This window comes from Vulpes lagopus, chromosome 5 (genome assembly GCF_018345385.1).
Source record: "Vulpes lagopus strain Blue_001 chromosome 5, ASM1834538v1, whole genome shotgun sequence".
NCBI lineage: Eukaryota > Metazoa > Chordata > Mammalia > Carnivora > Canidae > Vulpes > Vulpes lagopus.
In genome coordinates this window covers 126,150,350-126,161,865 of record NC_054828.1, presented here as the reverse complement: position 1 = coordinate 126,161,865, position 11,516 = coordinate 126,150,350, and positions in this window count along the sequence as shown.

Genomic DNA, 11,516 nt, shown 5'->3' with positions numbered 1-11,516 from the left:
TCCACACACCACCCCCTCCACCGGCCTCTGGCTAAGCACAAATCTCTTCAATAAGCCATGTGGGATAACCCAGAGCACAAGCCTTCCTGGGGCCCCACTCCATGTGGGACACTGTGTCCAGACCAGGGGCACAGACATGATTCAGATCAAGAGGACCTGGATTGTCCCCAAAGCTGACTGCAGCGGGGTTTGGGGCAAGGCTTGTCCCTCCAGCCACCTACACGGTGGCTTGCTCCCCCAAAACGTTGGCAGTGCAGTGTTGAGATCAAGATAGAGCTCGAGCATTCAGAGACTGGCATTCCTGACCTCTGAAGTTATTGGGCGCAGCGTGGCTCTTAGGTTCATAGTTCCGGCAATGTTTATCAGCAGTTTATGAATCAAGGATATATTATTCATGGCAATGAATATATGCTTATGAAATAATTAAATATCTGAGTGGTATACTCATTAAATGTAATCTTTTTCAAGAGAATTATGAGTATCCACTTATTAAACATACATTTCCCGGCAACCTACTCTGTGCCAGGCGCCGTGCTGGGTGTTGACGACGCAGAGAAGAGTGAGGTGTCATTCCTGGCCTCTACTGGCTCACGGCCCAGCCATGGGCCTGATGAGTGACCCACGACCACAGCCTGATGCCCTGCAAGCCATGAAGAGAGGGATGGGAGATGCCAGTTGGTACAGAAATCCAACCAAGGACCTGGAAGGGTTTCACAGGCCGGTCGTGCTTGAGCAGACCTGTTTGCTTTTAGGCTGCCCTTTTTTTGTACGTGGTATTTGCAGCTGCTTTCCTTTTTTAAAGTAGCTTTATTGAAATATAATTCACATACCATATAATTTTCAGTATATTCATAGAGTTGTGCTATCATCACTGCAATTAGTTTACCTGTTCATGACTCCAGAAGAAAACTCTGTATCCATTAATAGTCATATTCCATTTTTTCCCAACCCTTCCCACCCCTCAGCTCCAGGCAACTACTCATCTACCTTCTGCCTCAATGGACTGGCCCTTTCTAGACATTTTATATAAAGGAAATCATATAATACATGGTCTTTTGTGACCTAGCATCATGTTTTCAAGGTTCATCCACAGCAAAGCCTGTGTCTACACCCCATTCCTTGTCACTGCCGAGTAATATTCTATTGTATGGACATAACACAGGTTATTTGTCTCTTCACCGGTTGATGGACAGTTGGGTTGTTTCCACTTTTTGGCTATTATGAATAATACTGTTATTAACACACATGTCCAAGTTTTTTGTGTGGACAGTGTTTTCATTTCTTTAGTATGTACCTAGGACTGGTATTGCTGAGCCATCTGGGGTAGCATTTAAGGAATTGCCAAACTGTTTTCCAAAGTGGCTGCAACATTTATATTTCCACCCCCAGCGTTTGAGTGTTCCTTTTTTTTTTTTAATTTTTATTTATTTATTAGTCACACACACACAGAGAGAGAGAGAGAGAGAGAGAGGCAGAGACACAGGCAGAGGGAGAAGCAGGCTCCATGCACTGGGAGCCCGATGTGGGATTCGATCCCGGGTCTCCAGGATCGCGCCCTGGGCCAAAGGCAGGCGCTAAACCGCTGCGCCACCCAGGGATCCCCGTTTGAGTGTTCCAATCCATCTACACCCTTGTCAACACTTGTTTTTTTTTTTCTTTCTTTAAAATTTTATTTTTTGGTTTGTTTGTTTATTTTGATGGGGAGAGAGGCAAAGGGAGAGAGAGACAGAAAATCCCAAGCAGGCTCCACACTCACCGCAGGGTCCTACACAGGGCTCCATCTCCAGATCCTGAGATCATGACCTGAGCTGAAGTCAAGAATTAGATGCTTAACTGACTAAGTCACTCAGATGCTCCATTGTTTTCTTTCTTTCTTTCTTTCTTTCTTTCTTTCTTTCTTTCTTTCTTTCTTTCAATAATAGCCAACTTGTGTGTATGAAGTGGTATCTCATAGTGATTTTCTTTTTTGTCGTGATCCCAGTGTCCCTGGATGGAGTCCCACATCAGGGTCCCCACAGGGAGCCTGCTTCTCCCTCTGCCTATGTCTCCACCTCTCTCTCTCTATGTCTCTCATGAATAAATAAATAAGATCTTTTTTAAAAATCCATTGAGCATTTCAATTGAATTGTCTTTTTATTATTGAGTTCGTAAGAGTTCTTTATATATTCTAGATACAAGTTCCCTATCAGATATATAATTTGCAAATATTTTTTGTCATTCTGTCAGTTGCCTTTCCATTTTCTAATGATGTCCTTTTGAAGCACAGAAGTTATTTATTTTTTATTTTTGTTTTTATTTATTCAATTTCTTTTTCTTTCATTACTTGCAATCTTGGTGTCATATCTAAGAAATTTTTTTCTTAAACCCAAGATTACAAAGATTGCTCTGTTTTCTTCTAAGGATTTATAGCTTCAGCTCATTCATTTTAAGTTTGTGATCCATTTTGACTTAATTGGTGTAGACGTGGTGGGAGCTTGTGGGGGAGCTTGTTTTCCTTTTTCAGGGAATTAGCAAAGTTCCCTGCGGGGGGTGGGAATGGGTGAAGAGAAATTGAACATACAAAGAGAGAGGAGAGTTTGAAATAGAAGAAAGGGGACAAAATGGATCAGGGAAATGTAGTATATTACTGGATTGTACCAAGGACAAGATCTAGGATCCTGGTGGTAAAGGTCAAGGGAGACTGTAGGGGAATGTGGAGCTGAGAAATGTGCACAAACAACCTACTTAAACTACCCTTTATCTTCCTAGTTACTTCTTCACTTCCTACTACATCTAGTCCAGACTCCTTTGTCTGATCAATTCATAAATTGATTAATCTTTTACCTAAGAGAATAAAAGCTTCCTGCTCTGGTCTGGTCTTCTGGGCTTCATTGTCTTATGAAGGTTTCCACATACATGCAAAAATCTAATAAAATTGCCATGCTTTTCTCCCATTAATCTTTTTTGTTCCAGTTTAATCCTTAGGTCCAGCCAGAGATCCAAATAGGGTGGAGGAGAATTTTTCCTCCTCTACAATTTCACTTGACATTTAAGACCAACGGCATATCTTGGCAGGACATATTCTATGTTTCCTTCAAGACCAATCAAGGTAGCCCTGTGTTTTCTTCCAGCCGTGACTGCTGCGTGATGCAGGCACAGTGTGGCGAAGAGGTGGATTTTCCCAAGGTTGGAGTTTTTGGCCATCAAGTAAAACAAAGCAAGTAAGTGTCAAGAGAGCTGAGAGGGTGGGCAAGGGAGTAAATATAATATAGACAGTGAGGTTTAAAGAGGGATGTGAGGGCATGGCAGGGTGACAGGCAATGGCAGGACCCATGGATTTTGGTCCCAGTGGGATGGACAAGGACCATAGGGTACTAGGAAAATAAGGTGTTGGTGTTGGTGTTGGGTTGGGGGCACATAATCCACCTGGTAACTGAGTAGCCGTCTGTGTTGGCCAACTGCCTTTATCCAAAGGCAAAAAAGAAAACTTCTCATATTTCTATAACAAGTAGTAACAGGAAGCTTAGGTCCTTGATGTCTACATTTCAAAGAGGGGCCTTAAGCAAAACCTCCCTGGGTTGTCTTGTTGGCCAGAGGCTTCTGTAGCTTTAAAAAAGATTGATATACATGTCAAAAGGATAGACTTAGGGTTTACAAACATACTTTTCTCTGGCAAATGCTCTAATAAAACGAAAGCAGAGAAAATCACTTCCTCTTTGGGCAATAGAGGAACATCAGTACCATTCTTAGTGGATTTGACAGTGGTCGGAGAGTGAGACGCATGGTATGGAGACCAGCAAAGGGTTCCAGGCAGTAATGACAAAGGCTAAGACCATGGGAGTAAAAGACAGATGGTCACCATCACTGAAAGAGAAGAGTTCAGAGAAATGAGCCAGAATGTGGCCAGGATCAGTTCCATATGTGGTGCCATCACCAAGCATTAAGAGAAAGAATGTGCGAGGAACTAAACTCTTTGAGGAAGAAGATGGAGTGCCTTGGGGGTGTATAGAGCACCATCCTGAGTGGAAGTGGGTGGTATGTCCAATATGGTAGCCACCCTCCATGTGTGACTTCTCACATCTAAATTAATACAAAAATTTTTTAAATTTTATTTATTTATTCATGAGAGACACACAGAGAGAGGCAGAGACACAGGCAGAGGGAGAAGTAGGCTCCCTGTGGGGAGCCCGATGAAGGACTCGATCCCAAGACCGGGGATCATGACCTGAGCCAAAGCTGACACTCAACCACTGAGTCACCCAGGTGCCCCTAAATTAATACAAATTAAATAAAACCTAAAACTCCATTCCTTAGGGTCACTAGGCACATCTCAAGTGCCCAATAGACACAAGGCTAGTGGCTACCACGCAGGGAAGGGAGCACAGTTAGAAAATGTTTCCTTTCCATTGGAGGCAGAGAAGTTCCAGTGGACAAACCAAGCAGCAGATTCAAAGCTGGGGAGAGGTGTTGGGGGTGAGGGTGGAGGAAGAAGAACCTGGAAGTGGCAGGAAGGAGCAAGGAGGGTGCTTCCCACTGGAGACCCAATGTTAGGAGGTACGAGGGTGAAAAGCAGCTGCTGCTTGAGAGAGATCTGAAGAAAATCATGGCCTCATGGGGAGCCAGGTTGAGGTCAGCACAAGATAGTGAGGGAGGCTCAAGGAAGGTGGAACAGCATGGGTTTGCTGACGGGGGTGTGAGTTGCAGAGGGCATAGGTACAGGGGCTGAGGGCTTGAGGAGGAATAGGAAGAAGGACAGAAGTAGGAGTGAGATGGGAATGGTGACTTGGCTGGGGGGGGCGGGGAGCGGGGTGGCTTCCTGTGGTGGCAGAATGGAAGGATAGAGGCCTAGTGGCCCACAGAGGGGCCAGGCTGTGAGCGGAGGTGGGGGAACGGGACCCCTCTCTTCCCTTCCACTTCCCGCAGGCCTGCAAAGGGAGATTTTCTTTTTATTTTAACATAATTTCAAAATGACAGAAAAATAACAAGAACAGCACAAGGGGGGACGCATGGGTGGCTCAGTGGTTGGGCATCTGCCTTCAACTCAGGGTGTGATCCCGGGGTCCTGGGATCGAGTCCCGCATCGGGGTCCCTGCTGGGAGCCTGCCTCTCCCTCTGCCTGGGCCTCTGCCTCTCTCTCTGTGTCTCTCATGAATAAATAAATATTTTTTTAAAAAAATAGCACAATGGATATCCATAGATATAGGTAGGTATATGATGAGACTGTGTGTAAAAAGAGAGAGAGATACACATATCTCTCTATATAATATATGTTATTATTATTTGGGACAGTTTGAGAGTAAGTTGAAGACATTATGTCCCTTTACTGCCCTCTATTCCAGCTCTGGAACTACCCATTTCTCCCTGGTTCCCTGTTTCCTTTCAGGGGACAATGGTATTTAGAAATCAAGATATAAACTACCGATGTTTTCGGTGCTGATAACTGATAAATCATTGCATCTAGGCTCTCCCAATGAACAGAGCTAGGAAAATATCTATCTGTCCATCCAACTATCCATGCAGCATCCACACATCCACCTGAAAATCTAGAAGTTCTTTACTCACACCTCTAATCCCCATCCAGCTACACAAGGTTTGTTCCAGTTTCCCCCCTTTTCCGTATTTGTAACTTCTTTCCTCTATGTGAGAAATGGGGCTTTGGAGTTTATTTTAAGAGCAATGGGAAATGATTGGAGGATTTCGAGCAGAGGCATGATGTGATCTGATATGTGTTATAAACCACAACTCTGGGGCAGCCCTGGTGGCTTAGCGGTTTGGCGCCGCCTCCAGCCCAGGGCGTGATCCTGGAGACCTGGGATCAGATCCCGCGTTGAGCTCCCTGCGTGGAGCCTGCTTCTAACCTCTGTCTCTGTCTCTGTCTCTGTCTCTCTCTGTCTCTCATGAATAAATGAATAAAATCTTAAAAAAAAATAAACCACAACTCTGGGTTGTAGGGAGATGTATTAGTTTTCCAGGGCTAATACCTTAGCAAAGTGACACAAACTAGGTGGCTTAAAACAAGAGAGATCTGTTCTCTCAAGTTCTGAAACCTAGAAGCTCTAAATCAAGGTGTTAGCAGGACCATGCTCCCTCTGGAGTCTCGGGGGCGGGGGGGAGGTTTCCTTGCTTCCCCCTGCCTTCTGGTGGCCCCAGCGCCCTCAGTCTTCCTTGGCTGGTATCCCTCCAACCTCTGCCTCTGTCTTTACCTGGTCTTCTTCCCCACATGTCTCTATTTCCTCTTCTTGTAGGATCCTGGTCACTGGATTTAGAGCTGACCCTAAATCCAATATGATTTCATTTTGATATTCTTAACTAGTTACATCTGCAAAGACCCGTTTTCCAAATCAGATCCACTCTGAGGTTCTGGGTGGACATGAATTTGGGAGAGGAGCATGATTCAATCACTGCAGGAGACAGGAGCAGAGGTGATGATGGCCCAGAACAGAGAAATGATAAGAAGAGTGGGCAAGTTCAAGATGTACTCTGGAATCTGTAGGGCACGCTTGGGACTGGCTCTTAGGAAGCTCCTTAGAGGAAAGGTTGAAGAACAGAACACGTGGAAACTTTCTACCTCATGTTTTTAAAAGATTGTAATAAAGCTAGGAGAGCCTTTTTTTTTGGTGGTAACAAATATTTACTTAACAACCTTTGAATGTTTGCTAGGTGTGTTCTAAGTTCCTCAGAGAGGTAAAAGACAAAAAAATGAAATGAGTCATCAGAGAAAGGTAATTCAGGACACTTAAAATTTAGCTATCAAGAAACAAATAACTAATCATGATACAATAATAAAAAGCAAGACTATGTAGCTGATGAAAAGTTCTCTAATGGCCTTAAATACTTGGCCTCTTGGAAGGAAGTGTTGATCATGCTCTGCCTTTTCAGGGACAGAGGATGGGAGTATTCAGAGGTACAAACTAATATGAGGATAAGGAAAAAGAAAGAGAAAAAGAAGGCAGGCTCTCCTTGACTTCTTTGAGCTTAAGAGTTGGGCAGGGCAGGAATGATGGAAGGTGGTAGATTCCAGAGCTTGGAACAGGAGGTGGAGCGTGTAGACATTATTGCACCTTTAGTGATTGGCATCGGGTGGTCTGAATGGCTGTTAATTTTACTATGATTCCTTGTTTTTCTTGAGTTTAAAAATGACTTGTTTACTACAGGGGCACCTGGGTGGCTCAGTCAGTTAAGCATCTGACTCTTGGTTTTGCCTCAGGTCATGATTCAGGGTCATGAGATTGAGCTCTGAGTCGGGCTCTGTGCTCAGTGGAGAGTCTGCTGAAGATTTTCCCTCTCCCTCTGCCCTGTCTCTGCTGCACATGCACTCTCTCTAAATAAACAGATAGACAAATAAATAAAATCTTTTTAAAAATGACTTGCTTATTGCCTTTTAAAGATTTTATTTATTTGTTTGAGAGGGAGAACATGAGAGAGCACAAGCAGGTGGAGCAGCAGAGGCAGAGGGAGAAGCAGAATCTCCACTGTGCAGGGAGCCCAACATGGGGCTCAATCTCAGGACCCTGAGATCATGACCTGAGCCAAAGGCAGCTGCTTCACCGACTGAGCCACCCAGGCACCCCCAAAATGACTTGTTTATTCTAAGAAAGTTGAAAATACAAAGATCAAAGGAGAAGAAACACCTATGATCCCACTTTCCAGCAATAACTTCTAACTTCTTAATTTATTTCCTTTTAAGATGAATATAGATGCATGTTTTGCATTTCTTATATTTACATTATCATTTCTTACAAAGTTGGAATCTTTTTTTGTTATTTATTTATTCATGAGAGACACACAGAGAGAGAGAGAGAGAGAGAGAGAGGCAGAGACACAGGCAGAGGGAGAAGCAGGCTCCACGCAGGGGGCCCGACGCAGGACTCGATCCCAGGTCTCCAGGATCACACCCTGGGCCAAAGGTGGCACTAAATGGCTGAGCCACCCGGGCTGCCCACAAAGTTGGAATCTTTTTTTTTTTTTTTTTTAATTTTTATTTATTTATGATAGTCACAGAGAGAGAGAGAGGCAGAGACACAGGCGGAGGGAGAAGCAGGCTCCATGCACCGGGAGCCCGATGTGGGATTCGATCCTGGGTCTCCAGGATCGCGCCCTGGGCCAAAGGCAGGCGCCAAACCGCTGCGCCACCCAGGGATCCCCAAAGTTGGAATCTTAATGACAACACTTACTATTCCTCTAAAACATTTTCAATGGCACCATGGTTATGCTATTATTGATTTGCTCAAACCCTCTTGGTTGGGCATCTACGTCACCTCCAATTTTCAGTCTTGTAAATATAATTCAAATGACTGTGGAAGTCACTCCTGTTTAACACTCAGAGCCACTACTCACACACAATGTTCTATCTTCATGACCCTGTCAAACCATTTACAAGTTCTAAAACAGGATCGATTTAAGAAGAGCAAGAAAATTCTCACCAGGCTTGCCCTGATTCTCCAAGCAGTGGCGGGCATTTAAGCTCCTTGCTTTAGGTGACCCAAAAAAATATTCCCTGAGCATCTACTCAGCACCAAGAACGTGACAGTGAGTGAGGCATAAGCCTCTGATCTAGAGTAAAGAGAGGAGCACAGTGGGGTTAGGCACACTTGGACATTTGCACACATTCCATTTCTTTCCGTTTTTATCATAACTCTCTAGCTAGACCTTGAAGTCCCTATTTTACAGGTGAGGAAAGTGGAGTGCAAGGAGGTTGGGTATGTGGCAAGGGCACAGTTAATAAGCACCAGAAATGGGACGTGAGGTCAGATCCTCTTAATTCCAAAGCTAGAACCCAAACCCCTGAGAGACTCTTTGCTTTGCCTTCTTCCCCAAGCAGAGCACTAGCTGTGCTCTACTTCCTCTAAGGCGAAATACATCAAAGACACATTTGAAGTGACTGAATGCATGAGTGACAAATGAGCCACAAGTTTACAACAGGGCAGAATCAGTGTCCTCCAAAAGAACCCTGTGAGGGATAAGGAAAGGAAAGACAAAGGAAGGAAAAGGAGCAAAGAGTGTTTGAGGTGGCTAATGCTCCTAGCACGCCTTCACCAAGGACTTGATATGGGCCGGTCCTTGGGCCATATCGTGGAATCCCCAGAAAAACCTTAGAAGACAGCTACGGTTACTATCTCTGTGTCCCAACTCACCCAAATCAAGTAACTTGTGCAAGTTCACTCAGCTAAGAGTGGAAGAGTCAGGAAGGTAATCATGGACGGAGTGCTAGTAACTCATCTTTGGACAGGGTAGTGGAGGGAGCTTAGATCTGGTTGAGCAATATGCTCTCAGGGGTGGAAGAATGAAGTTCAAGTTCCAGGTCTACCAGTAACTGTGCTCCCGATCAGATCATTTAATCTCCTTGGCCTGTTTCTTCATCTGTGAAACAAGGATCATGGCATTCTTGAGCGCTTACATCTCATTTCTATGCATGTATCACATCCTGCTCGGGGGTTTGTATTCATACCTTTGTGAGTTAGGACTTCTTAAGATTCTGTTTACCGCACTTGCTTCTCTCCATCGCTAGGCTGAAAACTCTGATTCGCTTTTGCATCCCCCCCACTGCCTTGCAGACACTGGAAAGAACAGTAACAAGCTTTTAAATGAGCAAAAGAAGAGCAGTATTCTCCATAACCCTGTCCACGTTGGGCAAAAAAATCATGAGAATTCATGGCCTCGCTTTGTCCAACCAAAGAGCGAAAGCCATCATGACTGTCCTTAAATCACAAGGGTATTGGCTGAATGGGAAAACATAAATCAAAGTACTTTAGGCTCATGGAGAAAGATGCCTGGCATGGCCCATATTTAAGATACAAAACCCAACAGGATATCTAAGGAAAGAGAAGGATCAGGAAGTGAAGGGAGCGTTCACAGAGCACACCACGTCTTTGGTGCCTCCAATGCTGTTCTCTCTCACCCGCAGGACAAGCCTGAAACGTGGGCATAATTGTGCCCCTGTTTTCAGATGGGAAACCCACAGCTCAGCAAGGCTAAGTAGCTCATCCAATTGCCCGATTCCAAAGCCTAATCTGTTTCTCCAACACCATCCTGACTCAGCAGACAGCTCCACTTAACATTTATCTCCACCAGAGAGCTGTCCTTATAGAATAACTTCCCTGGGTTCTTATCAGGAAAGCCTAAAAAAATCCACCTGAGCCACCTGCAGGTGGAATTACGTGTCCATGCTCATCGTAAGGAGCATCCTATGACGGCTCTCTCCACAAAGTAACAAAGAGATCCAAAGGGCAGCATCTGGGAGAGGCCAGGGAACAACAGACCAACTAGGCCAGCCTGGTCCTTCTGGTTCCCAAACTTGATGGGACTGTTTCATCTTGCACAGACTTCAGCTGGCTCAATACGTAACCAGTGCCAACTGCGGAAATATTCCTGGACTATGTAGCCAAAGCTAAATTCAGAATAATCTCAGGATAATTCCAAGCTGATAGCATTTCCTTCCTGGCCTTTATTCCCAGGAAGAGATAATATTCTCTACAACCTGGGTTCTTACAGGGTTGTGTCTATGAGGCACTTTCCCTAACCTGCGGGTGTTTTCAAAGCAGTGGTCAAGGCACATAAGCTTGCAGTCATTTAGCTGTAGATTTCAGAGACGTTGGGAGTGTGGGGACAGTTGGAGGAACTGCACATGGGTTCATAAGGGCTGCTTCAGGCTGATACATGGAAAGGAATCACTTTCCTTATGGGGTGGGAATGCTGTTTTATATTCTTTAGATATACCAAGGGACCAGGTTCCACAACTTTCGGTGAATTTCTCCCAATTTCTCTGTGTTAAAGATTGATTGACTATAGGGAAACGTGACAAAAATAAAACAAGTCCGTTCAGAACTGATGAGTACAGATGTTCTCTTTGAAAGCTGCAAATCAAAAGACCCCTGGGGCAAGACAGTGCTGTTTTCATCTCTCTCCCTTCTTCTCTCTCTGTTTTTTTTTTAATCCTTTATTTAAGATGTAAGTTGTCCAACAAGATCTCTTCATTTGCCTTTGAAATCAAATAGATCTGATTCAAGTCCCGATCTGTGGTAAATTGTTGATGCCATTGGATTATCCTTCATTGATAAGATTGGCCTGATAATTTTTTGATCTTTAAAAAACAATCCACAGAAGGACGTCAAACCTTATGTATAATATCTAATCTCAATCATGGCCAAATGTCTTAGTCTATATATATTAATATGCATTAAAAAGTAGCTAAGAGAAATGTTAAGAGTGGCTATTTTCAGACCGTGGAAATACAGGTGATTTTTTTAATTTTCTTTTTTATACTTTCCATGTTTTCCAAATTCTCTATAAGCAGCAGAAAATGATGTTTATAAGCAGAAAAAAGTGAGTTGAAAAAAGTCAAGCTACTTCTACAGCAGTAGTCATCAACTATCACAAATTCCAACCTGTAACAAGAAGCTTAAGGTGTACAATAATCAGAAAATTTTAGGTTTTAAGTAGGAAGATTTTAAGACAAGGAACACTGTAGGTCTTCAATAGCTTCTTAATCAGATGTCCAGGAGTTATTTTGTGTCTGACTCTTATTTCGTGAAACAAGC